Source organism: Macrotis lagotis, chromosome 1, assembly GCF_037893015.1.
Source record: "Macrotis lagotis isolate mMagLag1 chromosome 1, bilby.v1.9.chrom.fasta, whole genome shotgun sequence".
Classification (NCBI taxonomy): domain Eukaryota; kingdom Metazoa; phylum Chordata; class Mammalia; order Peramelemorphia; family Peramelidae; genus Macrotis; species Macrotis lagotis.
In genome coordinates this window covers 927,212,532-927,239,253 of record NC_133658.1, presented here as the reverse complement: position 1 = coordinate 927,239,253, position 26,722 = coordinate 927,212,532, and the positions used below count along the sequence as shown (strand labels likewise).

Here is a 26,722-nt window from a genome sequence, read left to right as displayed (position 1 = left end):
TATAATATTGGGTGATGGAGCTTCAGTTGGAGGACTGACCTTGTCTAGATTCCTAGAGACCATTAAGCCTTGGCTGCTTTCAGCACAGGTCAGATTGGTGAACTGAAATGGGAGACAAAGGGAATTATCACCCTTCAGCAGGGAAATCCTTTCTAATGTAATGGATACAGGCATTCTGTCCCTGGCCTTCAATTACACAACTCACTTTACCTTGTTTACCTCAGTTTCTTCAGTGAGCTTTTGTAATTCTTTTTCCATTTGGTCATTCTTCTTTTTAAGGCATTCTTTTCCTCATTGACTTTTTAAAATTGATATTTCATTTTATTTTCCAATTACAAATTATGGAAGTTTTTCAACATGCATCCACTGGCATATTTTAAAAGTTGCACATTTTTCTGCCATCCTTCCTGCTCATTTCCCTCCTCTCAGTGACAAACAGTCTGGTAAAAGTTGTACATGTACTTTTGTGTTTAATGCATTCACATATTAGTCATTTTATGTATGAGACATTTAGACTAAGGGAAAAAAAAGCAAATCATGGGATAGAAAGGAAAAACATCAGAGAAAAAATTTTTAAAGTGAATATAGTATCTATTCCGATTCTGTCAGATAGTTTTTTTGTGTCATTCCCCCCCCTACACCCCGAATGTGGATGGCATTGTCCACAACAGGTCTCCCAGGTTCTTGGGTTCTTAGATCTCCAAATTGCTGAAAGAAGCTGCATCCATTATAGTTATCAACTCACATGTTCTCTTGGTTCTTCTCAGCATCAATTCATGTAATTCTTTCCATGCTTCTCTAAAGTCTGACCAGTCACGGTTTCTTATGGAACAATCATTCTCCATAACATTCACATACCATAGTTTGTTCAGTCGTTTCCCCAATGATGGATATCTCCAACAATTTTTAATTCTTTTCAACCACATAAAGAATTGCTATCAATATTTTTGAACATGGGAAGCTTTTTCCATTTTTTATGATTTCTTTTGGCTATAGACCTAGTATTGATATTGCTGGGTCAAAGGGTATGATCAGTTATATTGCTCTTTGACAGAGTTCCAGATTGTTCTTAAGAATGCTTGGATTAGTTCACAGTTCCACCATCAGTGCATCATTATCCCTGGTTTCCCACCTCTCCAATATTGATCATTTCCCCTTTTTGTCCTCTTAGCCAATCGATAGGTTTGAGGTTGTACCTTACAGTTGTTTCAACTTGCATTTCTCTAATCAGTAATGACTTGGAGCATTTTTTCATATGACTATATATATAGCTTTAATTTCTTTTTTTTATTAGGCATTGAGATTAAGTGATTTGCCCAAGGTCACACAGCTAGGTAATTGTCTAAGGTCAGATTTGAACTCAGGTCCTCCTAACTCCAGGGTCAGTGCTCTATCTATTGTGCCACCCAGCTGCCCTGCTTTAATTTCTTCACAAACAGATGAGCCCATGTGACCTCACAAAAATTAGATCAGCACAATTCCCTGAAGATCTACTTTTGGTAGTCAGATTAATAGTTCTCTCCCATACTTTCTGTCAGAGCCTCCCAAATACTGAGCCAGCTCTAGTAATAAGTGTGTCACCTTCATTGTCAATGTGTACCTCCCTGGAAAGGACACTACCAAGGTAAGTGAACTTATCAACAGTACTCAAAATTTCTACATATGCTGTAATGGATGGTTCCACGTATGGATGGTGTGGTGCTGGCTGATGGAGGGCCTGGGTTTTCTTGTTGCTAATTGTTAGACCAAAATAAGCACAAGAAGCAGAGAATCTATCCATATTTTGTTGTATCTAGCTTCAGAGGTTGCACTGAGTGCACCATCGTCTACAGACAGAAGACCATGCAGCAACACTCCCTTCACTTTGGCCTTTTTTAGGTTGAAGAATTTACTGGCAGTATGTAAATGACCTTGATACTGTGTTTATCTTCAGTGAAGGAATTTGATAACATGATTGAAAGCATCATGCTAGGGGCAGCTAGTGTTTAAAGCATCGGCCCTGGAGTCAGGAGTACCTGGGTTCAAATCCGTTCTCAGACACTTACTAATTACCTAGCTGTGTGGCCTTGGGAAAGACATTAACCCCATCTGCCTTGCAAAAACCTAAAAAAAAGAAAACATCATGCTAAAAAACATGCAAGCAAGGACATAGCATTGTTTCACTCCACTGGTGACCAGGAAATCACGAGAGCATCATCCACTATCCAGAATCTGGGTAAGTACACATCATGAGACTGATGTAAAATACTGATAAACTTCTCTGCACAACCAAATTTTGATAGAATTTTCCAGACTGACTGACGGTATCAAAGAGACCTCATTAAACATCGCAAACTCCATCCTGTGCATAAAACTCTATAAATACAATAATTTTTCATCACTCTTTGAAATTTCATGGCCTTCATAGACTTATCATTTTTTTCAGCCATAACCAAATTAATTGGACTTACTTTATTTCCTATTGTTTGCTGGCACAAGAATAAAATATTAAAAATTGAATGTTGAAAATAATTTTACATATAATTGAAAAATAAGATAGTTTTTTAAAAAAGAAATTAATATACAACAATTGTTTGATTCAGGTACTCCCTAGCTGTATAAGTTTGGGCAAGGAACCATCTCTTTCTATACCTCACTTCATGCATCTCTAAAATGAGGAAATTGAACTCAGCAATTTTAATGGTCCCTTCAAATTATGTGTTCTCATGTAAAGTACATTTATATGTCTCTTTCCCACAGCCTCTTCCTATATTCCAGGAAGGAATCTTAGCAGGACCACATCTGTAGTTCTGACAGATTACTTAGAAATGCAGATCTTGAGAAACTGAAGAGATCAGGTATGTAATATATAAACATAAGAGTCAAGAAAAAGCTTTTTCAATGAAGTGGAAAGGGGAAAGGTGAGGGGGGAATGAGTGAGCCTCCATTCTCATCAGAAATGTCTCAGAGTGGAAATAACCTACACACTTGATAGGGTATAGAAACCTATCTTACCCTAGCGAAAAATGAAAAGAAAGAGATAGGATAAGGGCGGATGGGGAAGGGAAGGGGGGCGTAGGTGATAGAAGAGAGGGAAGATCGTGGGAGAGGGTAATCAGATACAACAACACACTTTCGGACAGGGCCAGGATGAAAGGAGAGAGAGCATAGAATAAATGCGAGCGTGGAGGAATAGAGTGCAGGGAAATACAGCTAGGAATAGCGACTGTGGGAAAACTATTGAAGCAACTTCTCTGGTGGACTTATGATAAAGAAAGCAACTCACCCCAGAGACTGAGCCATTGGAGTCTAAACACAGTCTGAAGTACGTTTTTCTTCTCTATCACTATTCTTCAGATTTCTTATCTTCTGGGGGGGGGGCCTTCTTCCCATCCTTTGCCTATTTCCTGGCTGGACCTCACCCCTAGGGTCCCCTTGTCCCCCATCCCCAGCTTAGAAGCCTCATTTCCTGTGAATATTGCCTTGATTTGATGTATGGAAGCCCCCAGAGGGTAGGAGCCCCTCGTGTTCTCTGAACCCTGGGCCCCAGACTGGGGTGGGGCCCTTACCTAGGGCCTCACCAAAGGGGGTCAGGCAAGATTAGTAAATAAGCCACAGCCAAGGCTCAAGACAGGGTCATTCTGCCCCCTGCCCTTGTGTCATCCCCTGCCATACCAGGACTCTCCAACCTCCAAGTGGGCATCTTGATGGGCACCTCAACCCTCCTCATCCTGCTCTTCATCTTTCTCCTCTTCCTCTGCTGCTAATGCTGGCAATGCTAAACCAGACTCAGTGGGTTCTTAGGGCTAGGGTTGTGAGGGGATGGGGGTGAGCTGAACCCCACTAAAGGCTGACTCTGCTTCACAGGGAAAGGTGGCAGAGAGGCAGAGAGCAAGAAGCCCACCCCATGAGGTAAGGCCTCAGACATCCCCAATTGCTCCCAGCCACTCCCCAGACCACCTTCCCAGATCTCCTCCCTCAATATTCTTTGTCTTCTTGTCCCCAGCTCTGATCCACCTGGGACCCCCCTGGAAGAGAACCCATGCGAGTGTGAGGGGCAGGGGCAGTGAGGCCTGGGCTGGGCAGGGCTGCGGTCCTGGCCCCTCATGCCTTCTCCTCTTTCCTCTGATGGTGTTGTGAGTAAGGACAGACAGACAGAGGAGGGAAGAGCAGGAGACACAGCTCTGAGACCCTCAAGATGCCTCATCCCTTCCCCAGCTCTTTCCTGGAGGGAACAGAGAGGGGAGGCTCCTCCAAGGTCACAAAGCTGGGGATGGTGTCAGGGTCCCTTGGTCCCCTTAGTCCCCTGCCCCATTCCTCCCCCATCCCTTCATCTCCCCCTGCCAGGCTCCCCTGGAGGAAGACCCTCAGGAACTGACCTTCACCTGCTGAACCTCAACAGCCTCATGGTTCGGGATGAGGACCCTCCCCTCTCTGGACCAATAGAACCCAGCTTCTATGCTGCCCTGAAGTGACCTCCACCTGTGCCCAGGGGTCCCCCAGGAGGCAGTGGGGCCCTCCCTAGGTCTGCGGGGGAGAAAACTGAAGCTGCCATGTATGATGGGTAAGCTCAGTGTTTAAACCTGCCCCCCTGAAGAGACACTGGGGCCACAGATGGAAGACCTGACCCCAGGGCCCCCAAGCCACAGCCCTTTGCCTTTGACCCCCCAACTTGCACTTAGCCTCTTTGACACATGGGGATCTTCTAGAAAAAGACCATTTATGATACATTTCCTCCCAGTAAGGAAGGAAAGCTCCCATTCTGAGGGGAAGGGAGAAAACACACAGGGAGGGTTTCAGCTGAAGGTGATATCTGTCCTGATGAAATGACCTCAGGTCCTGATACTGGACCATTTAGACCTTGATGAGGACTTGACCTCAGGACCCTCTTTGTTGAGTGTCCAGTCTGGCCTAAAACACCTGCTGGTGACTCAGTTTTCCCATCTGTCAAATACGTCATCACTTTCCTCCTTGCTGTCCTCAGGGAGACCTGGAGTCATGTCAAAGCCCCCCTGCAGGGTGCCTGGCACATGGTGAGCCCATGCCATAAATTCAATTTAATGGTGGTGGTCTTCAGGGGTGGTTTTCCCCCTACAGACTACTTTGCAGCAATGATGGGAAGCACTGGGGACTGGGAGGATCATTATCCCAGGGGCCAGGTGGCTGCCTCCCCACAAGCCCCAAAGCCTCCTCCAATGACCACCAGAGTCATATCCTAAAGCCCAGGTTGGACAGTGAATCTCTACCATGCACAAACCCCTAAAATGGGAGTGGGAATTCCAGGCCCTTCAGGCAGAGGCCAGTCCCCTCCCCCCTGTCTTCTCACACCTCCTCCTCAGCCATTGGACCCACCTGTTGTCCCGTAATCAAGACCCTGGGGATTCTTGCCCTTCCCATCTGCCCCCACTTCCCCTCCATTCCACTGCCCCCCTTCATTCCCCATTTCTGCTCCATTAGACTCGAAGCTCATCTAGAGAATCACCCACATTTATCCGCTTTGTGTGGCCCTAGCCATCGAGGACCACCATGTGGGGGGAGTGGAGAGGGGGCTGCAGGGGTCCAGCCTCAGCCCTGGGGGCCCTCTCAGAGGAGCTGCTGCTGCTGGGGGGTTGAAGAGCTTTCTCCACTTCCTCCCAGTAAGGGCTGCAGGGGCTAGCAGAAGAAGTGAGGTGACCCCCAGAAGCTCCCCCAGCATTATCACCTCCCTATGGGGGGAGGGTTGGCTCAGCAGCCTCAGGACACCTTCACATGTCAAAGGAGCTTTATTCTGATTGGAGAAGGGCTACATTTAGTCTTCCTCCTTCTAGTCCCTAGTGCCTGTCCCTACCTGAAGGCACCAGAGGGGCAGGGAGGCAGGGCATGTGCCAGGGGGGTCGGTGGATGCCCAGGGACATCGATCTGTCTATCGATAAACATCTGGGTGGTGCCTCCACTCTCCCACCCACTGGACCAAGGCCTGGGTGGGCTACAAAGTCTCTGGGGAAGGGGTGCTGCCTCCTCCAGAGAGAAAGGAGCCTGGATGCCCCCGAGTTTTCCACTTCTTCCTCACCTTCCTCTACCCATTTCGACCTCAGCTCCATGAACATCCCCAGCAGGGCTGACCCTGGATAATCCTGCTTTCCATTCAATTAAAGAAGATCCAAATGGGACCCCAAAGAGTGGATGCCAGGAAACCCCAAGAAGAAGAGAGGTCAGAAGCAGGGCAGTGACCTACCCCCACAGCTGCGGGCAAGGCTGGGCCCTCCTCTGAAACAGGGGCATCCATCTGGGGAAAATCCCCAGGGACAAGAAGCCTGAGGTCAGTTGGGGCTGGCTTCCAGAGCAGGAGGTGGGGGGGGGCAGGGGGGCAGAGGGGCAGGTGTCAGCCACCAGACCTTGGGCAGGCACACTGGCACAAGAAGGAGGAGACTATGGAAAAGGGGGGCTGAGGTAGGAAAACAAGGATGAGAACAACATCTTACTCCAGTGCATAGTGTCCTTCCCCTAAAATGGGGCTCTCTGCTATTGGGGATCTCAGAATAAATCAAAGCAGGAGGAGGCTGGAGGGGAGGGGCAGGGGAACCTCTAGCCTGGAGAATCAAGAACATAGCAGGCAAGGAAGGGGCCTGGGGACCTGGGGGGGCAGAGATGGGCCGGGAGCCCCCTCCCGTCTTCCTTCTCTTCCCTTCCCCAGAATCCCCTGTGGTGGCCCACACTCACCTAAACTGTTAAATCAGGAGGTGGAGCCAAGATGGAGGCTGAAGGCAGCATTTCCCAGAAGCTCCTTGCCCATAAAACTCCAAAAGCCTCAAATGATGGCCCTAGCCAAATGTAGAGGGGCAGAGCCCACAGAACAGATGAGTGATACAATTTCCCAGTCCAAACAGCTTAGAGGTTCCACGGGAAAGGTGTGGGTCACCAGGACCGGGCATTGGAAGAAAGCTGGAGGGCAGCGCATCCCAGGGATCCCCAGGCACAGCTTAAAGGAGCAGTGAGAGAATGTGCTGTACCACTATGAGTGTGGAGTGGGCCAGGCCTCAGAGCAGCCCTGTGGGGAGAACCTGCAGTGGGAAGGGGGAAGCCAGCCTGCACCTCCAGATCACAGCCCACAGGGGAAGGGGGTCTGGGGGGACCCTAGAAAGAAGGAAGAAGCAGCTGAGAGATTTCACATGAGAGTCAAGAGCAAGCTTGTTCAATGGAGTGGAGTGGGGGAGGCGAGGAAGAATGAGTGAGCCTTCATTCTCATCAGAAGTGGCTCAAGGAGGGGATAATGCACACACTTAGTGGGGTGAGGAAGTCTGTGTTACCCTAGAGAAAAATGAGAAGAGAGGGATGGGATAAGGGGGGATGGGGGAGGGAAGGGGGAATAGGTGATAAAAGAGAGGGAAGATCATGGCAGAGGGTACTCAGATACAACACACAGGGACAGGGCCAGGATGAAAGGAGAGTGTGAGAATAGAGTAAATGAGAGTGGGGAGAAATAGAGTGGAGGTACAGCTAGTAATAGCAACTGTGGGGAAAGTACTGAAGCAGCTTCTCTGGTGGACTATGATGAAGAAGGAAACTCCCCCCAGAGACAGAGTCATTGGAATCTGGACACAGACTGAAGTTCAGTTTTTTCTCTCACTATTCTTGGTTTTCCATATTCTTAGAAAGGGTAGCGGGCATTTATGTTTACTCTTATAATGAGATTATTATAGTAAGATAAAATTAATAGACAAAAAAGTAAACTAAACACAAAAACAGTTAAATCTGGGACCATGGGGGAGGGAGTTCTTCTTCTCCCATCCCTAGTTCCCCCAAATGAGGGATGGGCCCTTCAGGTGCCCCCACCCAATTACTCTAAGTCGGAAGCAGCAGTGTGACCTCCTTGCCCTTCCCCCCATCTCTGCCTCTCTGTCTCCCCCAGAATCAGCAGAACCTCAGAGGTGGGTGGCAGCCGGGACAAGGGACCTGAGGATACAGAAGGTCCCTCCCAGCTCCTTCCCTCCTTCTCCCTGTGACCTTCTATTGCTACATGAGGGTAGGAGGACCGAGAAGGATGTATGCAAGAGCAGAGTCGGTCCTCGGTGTCACAGTAAAGACGGGGGGGGGGGGGGGGGGGGGACGACAGTAACAGTCCACTGCCTTGTCCAGAACCAGGATGCAGAGGGAGGGGCAGTGAGCCAGGGGACAAGGTCAAATCATTCAGGTAAAGAGGGAACAGATTGGGGGAGCAGGAGTCCAGGGCCCCCCCAACTCTCAGGTCTCTGCCCCATCACCACCACCACACAGCCAGTCTCCCAGCCTGGGCTCAGTGAGGGGGAACTCAGGATCTGAGTATTTACTCACAGGTGAGGGGTGGGAGGCCCAAGTCAGTAGCAGATCCCCATCTCTGTGACCAACATGGCCCCGCTCCTTCTGCCCAGACTGGTCCTCATCATCCTGGGCCTCCTCCTGACTGAAAACTGGCCCAGGAGCTGGATGAGGCCAAGGTCTGAGGATGACCATGTCCATGGACACAACCTCGGCCACTCCCAATGAGAATTCAACCCTGAAACACAAGGATTTGCTCGGGAATAAGGCAAAAGAAATAAGAATAAGGTAGGTCCTTGTAGAGAAAGAGAAAAGAAAATTAAAAATTCGTGGCAAGGGGTAACTAGGTGGTGCAGTTGCTAGAGTGCCAGCCCTGGATTCAGGAGGACCTGAGTTCAAATATAGCCTCAGACACTTAACAATTGCCTGACTATGTGACCTTGGCCAAGTCCCTTAACCCCACAGCCTTGAAAAAATATATAATAAAATATATAGTAAAAGAATCCTTGACAAGTCATACAGAAGCCAGAATCACACTCTCTCCCAGGTGCCCACAATATCTATAGTCAACTGAGAGAGAAAGTGAGAAACCTGGCATAAAAACATGAGGAAGGAAGCCCCTAGCCTCAGGATGTCCAGCTCTGGAATTCGCAGCTTCAGGGTCCTCTTCCTGTCTCAGGACCTGCACAAACTGTCCACGTGCAACAAAGTTTCTGGGGTGGATGGATATTTGCCCCACAAAAGCTCAGTTGATCTCCCAGAGGTCCCCTCAGTGACTCACATTTTCTCTCCTATCACCAGTCTCTCCCATTCTACTTCTCCAGTTCCTACACACATACCTCCCCACTCGTTCCTGTCATAGTTCCAGGAGTGGGGAGGCTGCCAGAGGTGCCTCCATTTCTCTCCTCTCACTTTCTCTTTTTTTTGAAAGAAACTTTTCTTCTATCTCTTAATTTCACAATGAAATAAATTTTAGAAGCAGATTATGGATCATGACTCTGACTTAGAATGTTTTTTGCAATGTCTAAGCAAAACAAAATAGGAATCAAAGTTCTATATTTATGAATTTTCTGTACATAGGTCTTCTTCCTAAATATCCTTTTTATTTTACATCCACCAATTTTGTGTTGCCATTTTGAATTTATGCTCCAATTGTGTAATTTGAGTGATACTTGTGAGCTACCAATTCAAGACAAAGTAAGAATTAGAAAATCATACAGAATTGCAGAAGGTTTTTAAATCGATTCCTTAAAGAAACTGAAAAACAAAGAAACTGCTAAGATAATTTTACTTTTAGTAATATTTGCAAATCAGTACTTGGTTATTAAGATGTAAAACTGGCACTGATGGTTTTCTGTCACCCATTAAATCCTTTCTTTCCACAGCAGAATATTCTTTGTCTTGCTAGGCAGCAAAAATGGCAAGTTGTTTCTCAGTGGGTAAGCAGTATTTGTTGTATCTGACACACAGGTGGATGGACCATTAAGTATGATTTTAGGGGCGGCTAGGTGGCGTAGTGGATAAAGCACCAACCTTGGAGTCAGGAGTACCTGGGTTCAAATCCAGTCTCAGACACTTAATAATTACCTAGCCGTGTGGCCTTGGGCAAGCCACTTAACCCCATTGCCTTGCAAAAAAAAACCTAAGAAAAAAAGTATGATTTTGTTTTTGTCATTCCTTGACCCTATTTGGGGTTTTCTTGGCAAAGATACTAAAGTGTTTTGTCATTTCCTTATCCAGTTCACTTTACAGATAAGGAAACTGAATTGTGAGTTAAGTGGCTTACCTAGGGTCACCCAACCACTAAGTGTTTAAGACTGGATTGGAACTCAGATCTTCATGACTCTGATGCTGGTGTTCTATCCACTGCACCATCTAACTTTTTTTTTAGTTTTTTCAAAGCAATGGGGTTAAGTGCCTTGCCCAAGGCCACACGGCTAGGTAATTATTAAGTGTCTGAGACTGGATTTGAACTCAGGTCCCCCTGACTCCAGGGCCGGTGCTCTATCCACTGCGCCACCTAGCCACTCTCCCCATCTAAACTGTCCTTAAAAAGGGACAAGGAGAAGTTGGGAATTAGGAGAAGCATAGGAAAAGGGAGAGATTCTTGTTGTTCAGCCACATCCAACTCTTTGTAGCCCCATGAATCACAGCATACTGTATTATCCGTGGGGTTTTCTTGACATGGATACTACAATAGTTTTGCCATTTCTCTTTCCCAATGTCATACAGCCTAGTGGGTGTGTGAAGTCTCATCTGAATACAGCTCTACCCACTGAGACCCTTAGCTAACTATAATTCTGTTCAGCAAATCAGAATGATTGATTTGTTCTTTACTTTTCCTGGTTCACTTTGATGACTCAGTCAGATAATTCAACTTGTTTCTGGGACATTTAAATGTTTTTCCTCTGAGTCAGAACTGGAAAAAAGCAACTTTAAAATTCATCCATCATATCCTTCATGTTAGAGAGGAAGGAACTAAGGTCCTGAAAAGATAATGCTTTCTTTGTCCAATGTTACACAGGTAACAGGAAGCAAAGCTGAGATTTAGCTTTGGGTCCTGGGACTCCAATTCCAATTCCCTTTTCCATTACTTGGAAGTTTAAAGTAGTTGATTTTGTGCTAATAAGGCAAAAAATATTTCAGAAAACATACTTCTTTTAAATTTCTTGTCTAAGAAGGCTATACAAGTTATACACAGATCTTGTAAAAGATAAAATTATGTGAAATCTAAAGAACATTGTCCTTTGTATTATACTCCTATATTTTTTCCTTTCCAAAGAATTTTCATATTTAGGTAATTGAATTTCATCCTGAGGCCGTTCTCTTACTTATCCCATTTTTGTTTTATATTGTATCATGGTTTCGATATAAACATGTATTAAATTTAGTTTGAATCATTTGATAGTTCTTGTCTCTTCCCTTTTGCCTAGACCTCAAGTCGGTGTTTTCACTTTAATTCACACCCTTTTCCTTTGAAAAACAGGAAAAATGGAATTTCATATTTTAAAGTTTTTCAAATCATGAATGGGTGTATCTCCCACAATAGCTCTGGTTTGAGTTTAGATGTGAATTTTTGAGAGTCAGGTCACGTAGACAAACATATCCAAACACAAAAGGTTGGGTAGTGAAAATCTACCAACTTTATTTTTGGGAACTCACACTTTTTATAGCAAAAACTTATCTCAGGAATGATTGGTTAAAGGAGAACCAGTTTTACAAGTTCCTGGGTAAATTTACAATATTTGTTCTTAGAAATCTGTATACTTCTCTATCAAAGAAACCTTTTACAACCATCTCTGGAGTCACAGATTATCCTAGGTCAGGGTTCATTGGTGAGCTGATGGATCCATACAATGAGCAATAATCCATACAAACCTTTGATGGAAAAAGTCACCAAGTATATGCGAATATCACTCCCTGGGACTGGCCCTCTACAGATTCCCCCTTCTTAGGCATGCTGAAGCTTTAGGTGGTCTGTTAGGACAGCTATGTTTTGTCCCAAGTGACAAAAGGCATTTAATACAAATGGGTATCATACACAATATCAACAATAATGTGAAGATTCCAGGAAGCATGCTCACTAACAGGTTCATAAAATGAAAAGGATGAGACCTATTAATAAAACTAAAGTTATCAATACCTGAGTCCATTTCCATTCTAGGTGCCAATGCAATATCATTTGCAATTTCATGCAATTGATGCATATCCATGGTTATAGAATTGTTATACCATATTGTGAGGATCCAGCCTCCACAGGGTCCTTGGAACCTGACAGGAGGGATAGAGTCGGCGAAATGAGTTGAGTCAACAAGTGGATAAAGGCAGGAGCAGGTTGACCGACTGCCAGCTGCTTGGATTTATTTTTCTAGTCTCAGAATCATGTATGCTTCAAGCAAGCAAGATAAGACCACTTCCTTGGTTACAAGTGTACAATTTTCATCATCAATCATGTAATTCATGTGGTTACAAGTTTGTATCATGTGATTACAAGTTTAATTAATAATCATATAGTTAATTGATTTCTTATCCCTACTCAGACCATGATGACCTCAACCTATCTGTTACCTTATTTATTACTACATTGTAGAATTGTTAATTCATTTAAAGTTAATAATTAAGCAATTCTTTTATTGGAAAGGGTTTTTTTTATATTTTCTGTGTAAGTACTATTTTTTGATACCCTTCCTTAACAATCTATAGTGAGGATCTTATGTTTGTCCAGCCATCCGTTATCTCTTACAATAACCAATTTTTCTTTCAGGTTTTGTTGGTAGAAACCACAGTTTCTGTAATTTTTTTTTCTTTCCTATGAAGCTAAGGCTGCCGAGTTCACATATCAGTCACCTGTACTATTTTCTCACCATCTTTTTCATATATTCCTGTGTATGGTAAAGGGGACAAAACTATTAATTTCCCTGGAATTCTATCTAACCCATCTTGTATCTGTATTCCCTGTATATATGCTGACATCTCCTTGGAATTCCCAGTGCTGGGTTTTCCAGAGATTTCATAATGTTGAAGCCTTTTGTATGCCTCAGGGAGAGGCAGTTCTGTTAAATTTGGGCAGAGTGTACAATCTGTTTTATTCAAGGGATTTTTCTGAAATCCTTCCTTTATAGTCATTCCACTATTAGGATGAGTAAATATTGCAATCAATAATAAACCTATAACTATGGGTATACATGGAATCCGTGTATATATATGAAAGAAATGTTGTTCCATCAGTCAGTGTAACTGCCTTGAGTCTTCTTGCTGCGACTGCATCAAACAGCTTAGAGACCCTGGCTCCCAACACCATATTCCATTCAAATAACCTTTATCTTATACCATGGAATAAGTGAAGCGTTGTATTTTAAAGGAGTAACACAAATCGCAGAAAATCTGTAAACACATTGCAATTGTTCATTACAGAGGTGTGTAATGCATTAATCAAATGATAAAGATCTTCATTAATTCTCTCCTGAGCATCTTCTGATAATTCTAGAATATATTTAGCTTCCAATTTTTTCCTTTATTCCCTACTTGTACAGAAATAGTCACCGACATAGCTGCTATAATGGCTGCTATGATACACAATGTAACTAAGACATCTCTTCTGCCTAATTCTCTTTAATGTTTTTTCTAAGAACTCATCAGCAGGAGACATATACCAGCCATCTACCTTGGTGGGTATTACAGCAAATTTTAATTGTCTTATCATGAAAACAACATCATCACCCTCCACTTCCTTATTTCTACATGCTCTAATAGTGCAATTGTAATAGTTAACATTCTATCCACCTTTTTTCTATGATAATATTGACATCTTTGAAAGATCCTATCATGAAGGCAATATCTGGTCCTGTGCATGCAATCACAGGCAGTTTATTTCCTGCATAAGATCTTTTGTCCAACATCTAATTCCATTGTATATTTTATGTCACCTATAGCTGCCATAGCCTTCCATGTCTCTGAATTAGCTAACCCTATTTCTGGGTATATAATTGGTTTAATATAGCCTAGAATACCCCATGGAACAACTCTGTCAGGAAAATTCCCCACCTGTAGCAAAACAGAATGATCATAAATTCTATCTGGGGTATGGCAGGCAACCCAGGGTAGAAAGCATTCATTTTTGAAATCCCAAGCATGTAAATTTAAACAAGGAGATTCTGTAGGAATTAGCTTTCTTGCTTCAATACTTTCTACAAATGGTCCCTGATATTTCTAAACTCTTAAATGCTCCCCTGTTGATGAGCTGGATGTATAATTTTTCTTAATTTAACATATAGTTCAACAATACATGCTTTACAAAAACATTTAGATGCCACAGTATGTAAACCAGAAAAATTATGCCTAAATTTTCTTCTCAGCTTCTCTTCTTGGATATCTCCAGTAAGAATTTTGTTAGATCCCAAATAATCTGCAGCTTCCCCAATTAATACAATTTCAGGCATACTCTCTCGAACATAAGTACAATATTCAATTCCTTTTACAATCCCCAAATTGTTCATGAGTAATGTAAGCATCATAAATTGTCCCATAAGTCCATGATGTGTTCTCCTCTCATCTTTTCCTTTTCAATTTCTTAAGTGTAAGTTATTCATTTTCTGTATTACTTGATTCATCTGGTCTTCATGGTCTGATATTTCTTTCTAGTACCCAGACAGTTTCTCCATCTGTGGACAAAACAGAAGCATACCTTAGACCCCAAGTTAAAAATGGATCCAGTCATTTTCATTGCTGATGACTTAAGATCCTTCCACATGACCATGCCTTTCTCTTCATGTTGCATATTATTAAAAAAATCTTTCTACAGGTGTTAATTGTTTATCATTCAATGTTAAAAAAAATTTATGGTATATAAGGCAAGATTTAGTCTCCTTTCTTGTTTCCTCCTTGCCCCTATATATTCCCCTTTCTTTTGCACTTCCAACAATCTCTTAAGATCTTTTTGTTTTCTTTCTACTAAATCTGGACCAGTGGGGTTATAGGGAATACCTGTAATATGTTTTATATTGTAATATAGGCAGAATTGTTTAAATACCATAGAAGTATATCCAGGGCCATTTTCTGTTTTTGTGGATTTGGTTTCCCTGCAATAGGAAAAGAGTGAAATAAATGATCAATTGCACCTTGTGTAGTCTCTGAACCTTGTGTTGTTGCCATTGCACATGAACCAAATGTATCTACAGTAACATGAATGAATTTCATTTTTCCAAAAGATGTATAATGAGTCACATCCATCTGCCACAATTCATGAGGAACTTGGCTTCTAGGATTCTTTAGGATTTGGAGTGGTAGGTAAATATGAAATGCATAGTTGACTGGATATTACTATATTCCTTGCTTGCTCTCTGGTGATGTTAAATTCTTTCCTTAGTAAAGAAGCATTCTGGTGAAATTTTTCATGAGACTGCCTAGCTTGCTCTTCTAGTAAGCTTATAAGAAATGGAGGGGTTAATTGATCAGCCCTATGATTGCCTTCATATATGAGCCCAGGCAATCCAGGGTGGGATTGTATGTATTCGAAAAGGATTATATCTATCTCTTATAACTTCTTGTAACTCTTTAAAGAGTTGACATAGTCTCACACACTTAATAATTACCTAGCTGTGTGGCCTTGGGCAAGCCACTTAACCCCATTTGCCTTACAAAAACCTAAAAAAAAAAAGAGTTGACATAATTCTTCAGCAGTGCTTTGTTTAAAAAAAGCTGTTTCTTTGTATCTGACCACATGATAACTATACTTAATGCCTCTAAAAATGTTAAGGGTTTGTGGCTGTTCTATTAATACCATTAATTGGGCATATAATTCATTCTTCTGTTTTGATTAAAGAATATTTTTTTAAATTTCATTTATGCTTAGACCTGCAGGTCTAACATAAGGTCCATCACATTGTTTAAAAATGTCAGGAAGCCTAGAGTGTCATAACTCCAGATATGTTCCCTCATTACCTCTACAGAGAAATCAATCATTAACTCCAGGCTTTGACATCATTACAGTAAAATAGCTTATGTTGATAAAACTAGATCATATCACTTTTCAACATCTTGCTCATCAGTAAATTACCTAACTATGGGTTTCATAATTTTCAATCTCCCAATCATCTTTCAAAGCCTCTCACATTCAGTATCATTGGAAGTAATTGCAGTTAAGCAAGTTCCTCTAAGTTGACCATTTTTGCTTCTTTAACTTTAAACATTAAATTCTTTTTTTTTAAAAAAAAAAGACACATTTATTCAGTGTCATGATCAGACTATATCGTTTAGCAATCAACAGCATGGGTGCAAAAAAAAATCTACATTAAAACCCTTTGTTGGAACGCGTTACACTTTCCACAGAACAGAAACTAAAATAACCTGTTATACAATTAGTCACAAATACATTCCTGGTGGGGGGTTTTTGCCCATACACAAAAAATATTGTCTAAAACATGTCTTCTTGTAGCAGCTAGGCCCTGCCACCACTGTGCTTGGCTGAGTTCACAAATCTGTTGTAACCTGTAGCTTCCCTGTCACTTCTCTGGCTCTCCTCTCCTGCTAAGTTTTGTTTCCCTACAGTAATTAAAATCTTCTGCCACTGCCGTAACTACTGCTACTACTGGAACCACCATAACCACCTTGGTTATGTGGTTTGGCAAAATATTGGCCCCTACCATAAGAGCCTGAGCTCCTGCCTCCAAAGTTTCCTCCCTTCATGGGACCAAAGTTTGAAGACTAAATTGTTGTAGTTGCCAAAATCATTGTAGCTTCCACCACCTCCAAAGTTGCTTCCACTACCACTGCCAAAGCCGCCTCTGCCTCCTCCATTGTTATAGCTGTCATAGCTGCCACTCCCACCATAACCACTGCCCTGGTTTCCATAACCCTGTCCACTACTTCCATAGCCTCTGTTTCCTCCAGAGTAACCAGGGCTGCTTCCTCCATAACCACCGTCATTTCCAAATCCATTGTAGCCATCTCCACTGCCACCATATCCTCCTCCACCACGACTGCCACCAAAACCACCAAGACCACAAGTTCCCACCACCATGGCCAAAATTATCATTTCCACCAGAGCCACCACCAAAGTTTCCAGAACCACTTCAACCCCTATGACTAGATGAAGCACTGGCCATTTCTTGCTTAGACAAGGCTTTCCTTACTTCACAGTTGTGGCCATTCACAGTATGGTATTTTTGAATGACAATCTTATCCACAGAATCACGGTCATCAAAAGTAACAAAAGCAAAGCCTCTCTTTTTGCCACTGCCTCAGTCAGTCATGATTTCAATCACTTCAATTTTCCCGTATTGTTCAAAATAGTCTCTTAAGTGATGCTCTTCAGTGTCTTCCTTAATGCCACCCACAAAGATCCTTTTCACAGTTAAGCGGGCACCTGGCCTTTGAGAGTCCTCTCTGGAAACAGCTCTCTCTGGTTCAACAACTCTGCCATCTACTTCATGGCTGCATCTACCTCTTCCATAGTGGCACAGGTAACAAAACCAAAGCCCCTGGACCGTTTGGTGTTTGGATCCCTCATCACCACGCAGTCTGTAAGCGTGCCCCATGACTCAAAACGGCTCTGCAGGCTCGTCCGCTGTCTCAAAGCTCAGGCCTCGGATGAAGAGCTTCCACAACTGCTCGGGCTCCTTGGGCGACTCCGACTTCCACACAGCGAAAGCAATAGCAGTCGCTTCAGCAATCCTTCTCCAACGGCGTCGAGGACAGAAAGGGGCTGGCTAACTAACATCTCTAAACATTCAATTCTTAACCTATGTGAAACATGTATCCATGCTGACATCTCATTCTCTTAAAGGTAACCTTATAACTAAATATCTGTTACACATAAATTTCTTTCACATCTCTGTTTTATAAGCGTATTTTCCTCTTGTTCAAATACTCTCCTATTTTCAAAAAGAAAATAAGATTCTCTATGAATTTAGTTTTATTTGTATAATAATTTCAAAAACTCAATGTAAACCTTTTAGCAATGCCTGGGTTACATGATACTTACATAATTTCCCATCTTACATATAAATATTCCCTTTAAGAGACACTAGATGCAGGAACACAGGTTGTCACAAAGTCTGAGCCAAAAGACTTTGAGAAACAATCTCACTGGCAAGATATTCTCCAGTTTTCTTATAACAAATCTTTACAAAGCTGATGGATGATACTTCAATTGATTCATTGTTTGTTATTGTATCACAATCTTAATGCTTCAAAAAATTGTCTGAATTGGTCCTTACACAAACTTTACTAATTGTATATACCACATTTCAATTTAATGTATATTCCTGTTGCTCCCTAAAATTCTGTAATACATAAAAATTTCTTGAGACCAGATGTTTCTAAATTCCCTTTTTATGATTACAAGATTTTCTATATAGTTCTCTTAATAATCCTATAAATTCCAAACTCATATTCAAAATTACCTTAAATTATTTTCCATTTCAAAATTTAAAAGTTTGCAAATCCTTCTTATCTCTATCAGTGATATTCTAATTTCTCAAGGCTCTAACTTACAAGAACTTTCTATCCTCACTGACAAAATGATTTTCTGGGAGTGGGAGATATCAAGGCAGTAAACACTAATTACTTTCCTTTATTGTTTAGCATCCCTTTCTCACCCCAAAATATATGAACTGGTGATACCATACGTGCTTGTTGCTGATTTCACTTCTTGAAATGTTTTAAAATCTAAATCATTGTATTCTCTCAAAACAGTTCTGGAATCTTAGGATCAGGTCTCTCAAGAACAAGAACAGAGAACAAAGATTCTATCCTGTCCCAGGGAATCTTCTTTCCCTTTTCTATTGCTTTTCCAGCGACTATTTGAACAATATTCATATGGCCCTTATCTTTGGTAACATTTTCTTCTTTAGACCATAAAGGGGCAGAAGGTGGGTTATTAGAGTTAGGAAGAAGTGATGCTGCCTGGGAAGCCACCACCTCCAGAAGCCCAGGAGCAGCAGCCACTGTGACAGCCTGAGTGGGTGGGGCCTGGCATCCCAGAGACCCTCTGGTACAAGTTCCTAAAGTGGGAGCCAGGAGGAGGCTTCTCCTGGGAAGGTAGGGCCCTGCTGCCTTGGCTTCCACACCCCTCCTTCCACCCAGAGGCAGGCTGGGGTCTGGAGGTGGCGTTGGAGTATAGTAAAAGTTGATGTAGATGTTCATTCCATTGACTCATCCTACTCAACAGAATGAACATCTACATCAACTTTTACTATACTCAGAGCCAAAGGAACATCTCCAGGGGGAGTCAGGCAGATTTTTAAAATATTTCCCAAAGATAAGACTCCTTTAGGGGATATGTCCTGACCTGCCTGTTTAAAATGTTAACTCCTCTGTTTCCCCACAGTTTCCCATTTTTTCAATACTTAACACTCCTTCGGGAAACCAAGGACAATATTTTGTAAACATTCAACAAATTCTTCCAATTGTTGTGTTGTTCTTAACAAGCCTCTTTCTTTAACTATCTGCTTTAGCACTCTCAAATAATGTCCTCTCTCCTTGGACTGTCCCTGTCCCATTTTAATGCTCTCTGTTTTAAACCTGTTGAAAAAATTATTTACCTTCATTGCCTGCTGTCCTTTTATGAGTGCTCTTTTGACCCACAGGTGTCTAGACTTTATCTTTCCTTTCAAGATTGATTCCCCTTGGGGCAGCTAGGTGGCATAATAGATAAAGCACCGGCCCTGGAGTCAGGAGTACCTGGGTTCAAATCCGGTCTCAGACACTTAATAATTACCTAGCTGTGTGACCTTGGGCAAGCCGCTTAACCCCGTTTGCCTTGCAAGAAAACCTAAAAAAAAAAATGATTCATTCCCCTCCAGGTCCAACTGTCCATCTGTCTATCTTTCCATCTGTCAGTCCCTGTTCAGGCACCAGCTATCCCCTGCAATAGCTCTGATGTGGGTCTGGACATGAATTTCTGAGAGTCAGGCCGGGGAGGCAAACATCCAAACACAAAAGGTTGGGAAGTGAAAATCTACCAACTTTATTTTTGGGAACTCAGACTTTCTATAGCAAAAACTGATGTCAGGAATGACCAGGTAAAGGAGACCCAGTTTTAAAAGTTCTTGGGTAAATTTACAATATTTGTTCTTAGAAAAAAATTCATGCTTCTCTATCAAAGAAACCTTTTACAAACATCCTGGAGCCACAGATTATCCTAGGTCAGGCTTCACTGGTGAGCCAATGGATCCACACAATGAGCAATAATCCACACATAGGTTTCATGAAAAAAGTCACCAAGTATATGTGAACATCACTCACTGGGGCTGGCCCTCTACATGGGTGGAGTTCAACAACACCGTAATTACCATAATTTATAAAAAAATTATAACCACCCATCCTTACTCCTTGTGCCCTATCAAAAATAGCACAAGCAACAAAATCCATCCATAAGATCCACTTGACTTGAATAAATTACTTTCCTTTCACTTTTAACTGTCCTGAATACCTTGGGACAGTGGATAGAGCACTGGTGTTGGATTTAGGAAGAAGGGAATTCAAATCGCACCGCAGATACTTGCCACTTCCTAGCTGTGGGATCCTGGGCAAGTCACGTATCCCTGATAGCCTCGCATCCAGGGTCATCTCCAGTCGTGCTGATTCCTATCTGGCCACTGGACCCAGATGACTGTGAGAAAGTAAGGTTGGGGACCTAATACAGCACCCCTCACATCCGATTCATGTGCTTGTCATGGCATCAACTCCCTGATGTTGTGGGCTTAAAAAACGAAAGACAAAAACAACATTATCCTTAATATCCTCCATAATATACTACCCATTTACATTATATGCAAAAGACAACATTTATTTCCTAGATATTGTAGGATGTCTCATCCCAAATCATTTATTTTGCAAGTTTAAAGTTAGACAGTTTTGGGTTGTGACTAGAGAGCCTTACATCAGGAATTCCCTAATTTGTATCCTATTATTGCCACATACTAGCTAGGTGACCTCAGAAAAAGTGCCAAGCTGCATGGGTAAAGGCGGTTTCCTCACCTGAAGTTCCCTGTGTCAATGAACTCATAGTCCATTCCCAAGCTAAATTAAACGTGATAGTGGTCACAAAATGAAACCCGTTTAAAAGTCTCCTAGGTCAAAAATCAAAAAAAAGTCTTCTATGTTTCCTGAAGATTGTTTTTACTTTTTTTGTTTTTGCAAGGCAGTGGGGTTCAGTGACTTGCCCAAGGCCACAAAGCTAGGTCATTAATAAGTGTCTGAGGCAAAGTTTCAACTCAGGTGCTCCTGAATCCAGGGCCACTACTCTAACCATTGTACCACCTAGCCGTCCCTTGTTTACTGTAGATTTAAACAAGAATAAATGCCATGGATCAATATCAATAAAACAAATTAGGAATCATGAAGGCAAGAGAAGATTAGAACAATAAAAAGAGTGGATATTAGATTAGATTGCTTTCTGGGGGGGATGGGCAGGGGAAGGGAGGGAGAGAGAAAAATGTAAAACTCAAAATTTTATAAAAAAAAAAGGAATGTTGAAAACTCCATTTGCATGCAGTTGGAAAAATGAGTACATTGTTAAAAAAGTAAAAAAAGAATTAAGATTAAGAATTGAAAGATCCAGGAGACTTGGATGATCAGAAGCGAAATGAAGTAAGAAGAATCCAGAAAACACTAGAGAGAAGAGTTTGGAGCCATTTTTATTTTACTTTTTCCCTCCTACATTCTTGGCGCTCTCCCCCTTCACCTTGGCCCCTTCCAGCCCCCTCATTGCACCAACCCAGAGATGGCACCAGTGATCTCCACCTCCATTTTGTTCTTCCTCATTCGGGATCCTGGACATCTTGGCATTTGACTTCAGGGTTTTTGGCCACCACCCTCCCCGGGGCTCCTCCTTTCTATCTGATCATCCCTCTGGCTCCTCTCCCCAATGCTCACATCCATCTAGTCCCGGGACCCTTTCTCTTCTGCCTCTTGCCTACTCTGATTGGTGACCTACTCAGCTCCCTCCACCCAGTCATCCTCTCTGTGCTGATGCTTCTCAGTCTTCCTGCAAGTCGCAGCTACAATCCAAACTCAGGGAGGATTTCAGAAAAATCTGAGCAGACTCAGAGGACGTTGCCATGACCACAACCCAGAGAAAAATTCACAGAACAATATTGTCCTGATCATCAGTCAGGAAAGCCTCGGCTGCTCTGATCCATAAAGATCCCCCCAAAACCCAAAAGGCTCCTGGGGGGCAATACTTCTTGCTCCAAAGAGAGGAGGGAAGGACGCAGAGGCACAGTGAAGGAGACTTTGTTCTAGGTCTTGTCTCTTTCTTTCTTCTTATTTTGGGGAAAGGGTGACAGGTGAGCCTAGAAGTGCTGGGCATAGATTTGATTGGTGAAGGGCTCTCCTTTATGGCCTTGTCAATGGATGGAGAAGGGAGCAGAGAGGAATTTGGAATGAAAAACAGAAATAGAATGGAATTTTCAACCAGTTGAACCCTAGATGGAATCTCACATCCTAACTCTGTCCTCATTGCGTTACTGTCAGGGAGGCTTCCCTGAGACCATCTCCAGGGCATTCGGAGAAGATCTTGTTCCCCTCCCCTGGATGGTCGGGTGTCCCCCCCACTGGACAGTCACTGGACAGGGCCGGTCTTCCTTGTCTGTCTTTACAGCCCCAGAGCTTGGTGCAGCAACTGGCCCCTGTAGGGACCCATCAGTGCTGGTTGGTGCATTGCTTTAGTGGGTTTATCAGAGTCTAATCAGAGGGAAGGGGCTGTGACCTCCTGTCCATTTTATAGAGAGGGAAGTCAAGGCCCAGAGAAGGGCATGGAATGGGCCAAAGCCCCAGCTGGGCTCTCCAGCCTCCCCCGCCATGAAACCCAGCCCATCCCCCATGGATGCAGGGGGAATCACAAAGAAGAAGGAGTCGCCCCCTCTCTCCTTTGGGGACAGGGGAATGGGGAACTTGGAGCAGGACCAGCCTGGACCCCACCCTGGTGCGGTGACTCTCTACTAAGAGGTTCCTGTGCCCAATCTGTCCTCACCAGCCCTGGAGGGCACAATGGCCCCCACACTCTTTGCCCAGCTCTGCCTCGGTAAGTCCTGGGAAGAAGGGGCCTTCAGGAGGGAGACCCAGGCTGGCAGGAGCCTGAGAGACACTGCAGAGACCCCTCCTCCCCACTAGACATAGCAGGAAATGGAGGCACCAGAAGGGGCACAAGCAGGGCAGTGGCCCAGGGCTCCTGGGGTCTGGCTGCCCCCCTGAATCCAGTCCTAGCCTGGGGCTCTGGGGTCTCATTACCTTGTCCCTTGGATTTGGGGACAAGGATGTGGGCTCTGGGGCGGGAAGCCGAGTCTAACCTAGAGCCTCTCCTCCAGGGCTGTGTCTGTGCTGGGGCAACTGGGCACAGGTGGGTGAGTCCTGTCCCCAAATGCCCCCTGCCCCTCCTGACTGCTCAGCACTGGGAACTGTCCCCAGGGCAGCCTGGGGGGAAGGGAGATGGGGAGGGGTCCAGGGGAGGATTCTGGGAGGGGATCTGGGGGTGAGCCCTGAGGACAGAGGGGAGAGAGGGACCCTCTGGGCTCTGCTTCTCTTGCAGGTCCATGGCCCAGACCCTCCCTCAGGGCTGAGCCGGGCTCGGTGATCCCCTGGGGGAAGGCAGTGACCCTCTGGTGTGAGGGGCCCCCAGGGGCTGATCGGTACAGTCTGTGGAAGGAAGGAGGCTACCTGGACGTGGAGATGTCTGCAGAGGGGTGGGGGGCCCGGCGCCTCATCTCTCACATGGCAGCAAAGACTGCTGGGAGATGCCAATGTCGCTACATGAAGCAATTGTCATGGTCGGAGATCAGTGACCCCCTGGAGTTGAGAGTGACAGGTGAGAGGAGACCCCCCCCAGCCCCCACCTCACCCTCTACCCCCAGCCCGGGCTGGCTCTGGGCCCTGGAACCCCAAACCCTGCCAGCCCCGGGCTCCCTTCAACCCAGGAGGAAAGGAGCATAAAGCGGCTCCTGCTCCTCCACTGCCAGCTCCAGCCTGGGAACGGGGGCTGTGCCAGTTCTCATGCCAGGCTCTTCCCATCACCCAGGTGTCCGTTATGCCCCCTTCCTCTCAGCCGTGCCCAGCTCCCAGGTGACCCCAGGACAGGACGTGACCCTGCAGTGTCGGTCACTGTGGTGGTATGACAGGTCTGCTCTGGTCAAGGAGGGACATGAGGTCACCTACAGGCATGCCCAGGGCACTGGCCGGGGGGCTCAGACCAACTTCTCCCTCCCAGCTGTGACCCCGGCCCAGGCAGGTACTTATCGATGCCACAGCTTTGACAGTAACAACATGTATGTGTGGTCGGAACCCAGCGACCCCCTGGTGCTCAGGGTCACAGGTGAGAGAGCCCCTGCCCTCCCCACCCCTCCCACCCCCCAATCTCCCTTCCTGACCCTGGGGCCCCACCCGGCCTGCTCAGGGTCCTACCCCAGAGGGTCCCAGGGACCAGGAGGCCCGGGGGGGGCAGGGGGCTCATAGGGAGGGGGTGGGCAGTCTGGGCAGTTGGGTCATCCTCAGAGAGGCCCCCCCCGGACCAGGTCTGTTCTCCACTGTGGTCATAGCCCCCCCCGGAACATCCCCCCAGTGCAAGCCCCCAGGAAGGGTGCTAGGAAGGTGGGGGCTCCAAGAGGGGGGCAGAGGATAGTCGAGATTGGGCAGGACCTCTCCCCCTCCTGGACCAAGGGTTATGTGGTTGGGAGAGAAGAGGCACCCCCAAATGCTTATGGATGGACAGATGGATCTCCCTGGGCATTCACAGGCCCCCCAGCACATGGCCCCTCCCTGCGCCTCTACCCATTTCAGGGCAGGACTGGCACTGGCGACTAGAAGGAGGAAGACTAAATGTAGTCCCACCCCAAGGTTTACACTTCAGAATAAAGCTGTGTGACTTGTGAAAGTGTCCTGAGGCTGCTGAGCCGGCCCTCCCCCAAATAGGGAGGAGATGATGGGGCCCTTGGTGGGGGGCCTCTGGGGATCACCTCCCTTCCTCTGCCAGCCCCTGGAGCCCTTACTGAGGGAGGAAGTGGAGAAAGCCCCCCCACCCCCCAGCAGCAGCAGCTCCTCTGAGAGGGTCCCAAGAGCTGAGGCTGGACCCCTGCAGCCCCCCTCTCCACTTTGTCCCCCCACCTTGGTGGCCTGCTGTTCTAAATAAGCTTCTAATCTAATGGAGTAAGGGGGGCAACACGGAGGAGAAGTGGACAATGGACACTGGTTGTGGAATGGGGGGCTGTTGGGTGTCAGGTGAGAAGGGGCAAGAATCCCAAGGGTCTTGATTAGAGGTGTGAGAAAACAGGTGGGAGGGGGCTGGCCTCTGCATGATGGACCGGGAATGCCCATCCTCATTTTCAGGGTGTGTGGCTGGGAGGGAGCCTCCATCCATCTTGGGCTTTAGGAAAAGACTCTGGTGGTCATTAGAGGAGGCATGGAGAGCATGGTGAGTGGGGACTTGAGTCACGGGGGACAATCACCTGTCGCCTGGGATTTTGACCCTTGCAGCCCTTTGTCCTTCCCCATCACTGATGCAAAGGCACTTGGTAGAGCTTCAACCACCCCTGAAGACCATCACAATTAAATTGCATTTATGGAGCAGGTTCACCACGTATGTGTAAGGTGCCCTGCAGGGGGCTTTGACATGACCTCAGGTCTCCCTAGGGACAGCAGGGAGAAAGATATCTCCATTTGACAAACAGGGAAACTGAGTCACCTGTGGTGTCTTAGGCCAGCCTAGACCCTGAGCAAGGAGGTTCCCACAGCCCAAGCCCTCAGCAGGGTCTAAAAGGCCCAATATCAGGACCTGAGGTCATTTCATCAGGACAGATGACGTCACCTTCAGCTGAAAACCCTCCCTGTGTGTTGTCGTCTCCCTTCCCCTCAGAATGGGAGCTTTCCTTCCTTCATTCCTGGGAGGAAATGTGTCATACATGGTCTTTTTTCTAGAAGTTTCCTCATCTGTGGGAAGAGATTAAGCACAGTGCTGGGGGGGTGCAAAGGCAAGGGGCAGAGGCTTGGGGGCTTGAGGGGGCTTCTCCAGCAGTGGCCCTGGTGACTCTTGGGGGGTGAGGTTTTAAACACGGAGCATACCCTTCACATCTGGCAGCATCAGTTTTCTCCGCTGCCTCCTGGGGGGTCCCCTGGGCAAAGAAGGCATGAGGGGATAGCCCCTGACTCTGCCCAGCCCTGGCCCTGCTGCCTCTGCCCCTCACACTCACCCGGGATCTCCTCCAGGGAGGTTGCAGCTGGGTCAGAGCTGGGGACCAAGAGACACAATATGTGAGGGGGGAGGTCTGGGAAGGTGTGCTGGGGGAGGCACTGGGGGAATTGTGGTTGTCTGGGGCCCCACCTCCTGGGGGTCTTCTTGGCCTCTGCATTTCTGCCCACCTTCCCTGTAGAGCAGTCAGCCTTTAGTGGGGTTCAGCTCACCCCCATCCCCTCCCGGCCCTGGGCCCCAAGAACTCACTGAGTGGTTCGATGGTGCCAGTGTCCATGTCAGAGGAGGAGGAGAAGCAGGATGAGGAAGGTTGAGGCGCCCATCAAGATGCCTACTCGGAGGCTGGCAAGACCTGGGGTGGCTGGGGGTGAGACAAGGGCAGTGGGGGCAGAATCACCCCCTTCCTGACCACGGGCTGGGGCTCATTCACTAGCCTGGCCCAACCCCCTTTGGTGAGACCTAGGTAAGTGCCCTGCCTCCCCCTGGGTGGATCCAGGAGGCAGAGAACACGAGGGGCTCCTGCCCCCTGGGGGCTTCCATACCAATGAATGGAGGCAACATTCACAGGAAATGAGGCTGCTAAGCTGGGGGTGGGGTGGGGAGAAGGGGACCCTGGGGTGAGGTCGAGCCAGGAAAGAGGCCAAGGAGGGGAAGGGAGGCCCCAGCCTGGACTGTTCCCTATGACAGAGAAGGGTCCGGGGAGTGTGTGGGCTGAATGGGGGGAGTCAGAGTCAGGAAGAATGGTCTTTTTCTAGAAGTTCCCCACATGTGGCAAGAGACTGAGTGCAG

The 26,722-nt window shown here is 45.7% G+C and overlaps 1 long non-coding RNA gene and 1 pseudogene across 1 annotated transcript; both read right to left on the bottom strand.

Moving 5' to 3' along the window:
* Positions 1 to 12,082: 12,082 nt before the first annotated feature.
* LOC141511678 (uncharacterized) lies at positions 12,083 to 23,554 on the bottom strand. The gene is made up of 3 exons (XR_012475366.1): positions 23,413 to 23,554; positions 20,259 to 20,455; positions 12,083 to 14,414 (listed from the first exon to the last, which is right to left on the bottom strand). It is a non-coding gene; the product is annotated as an uncharacterized LOC141511678 (long non-coding RNA).
* On the bottom strand, positions 16,079 to 18,897 carry LOC141510274 (heterogeneous nuclear ribonucleoprotein A1-like; annotated as a pseudogene).
* Positions 23,555 to 26,722: the final 3,168 nt, after the last annotated feature.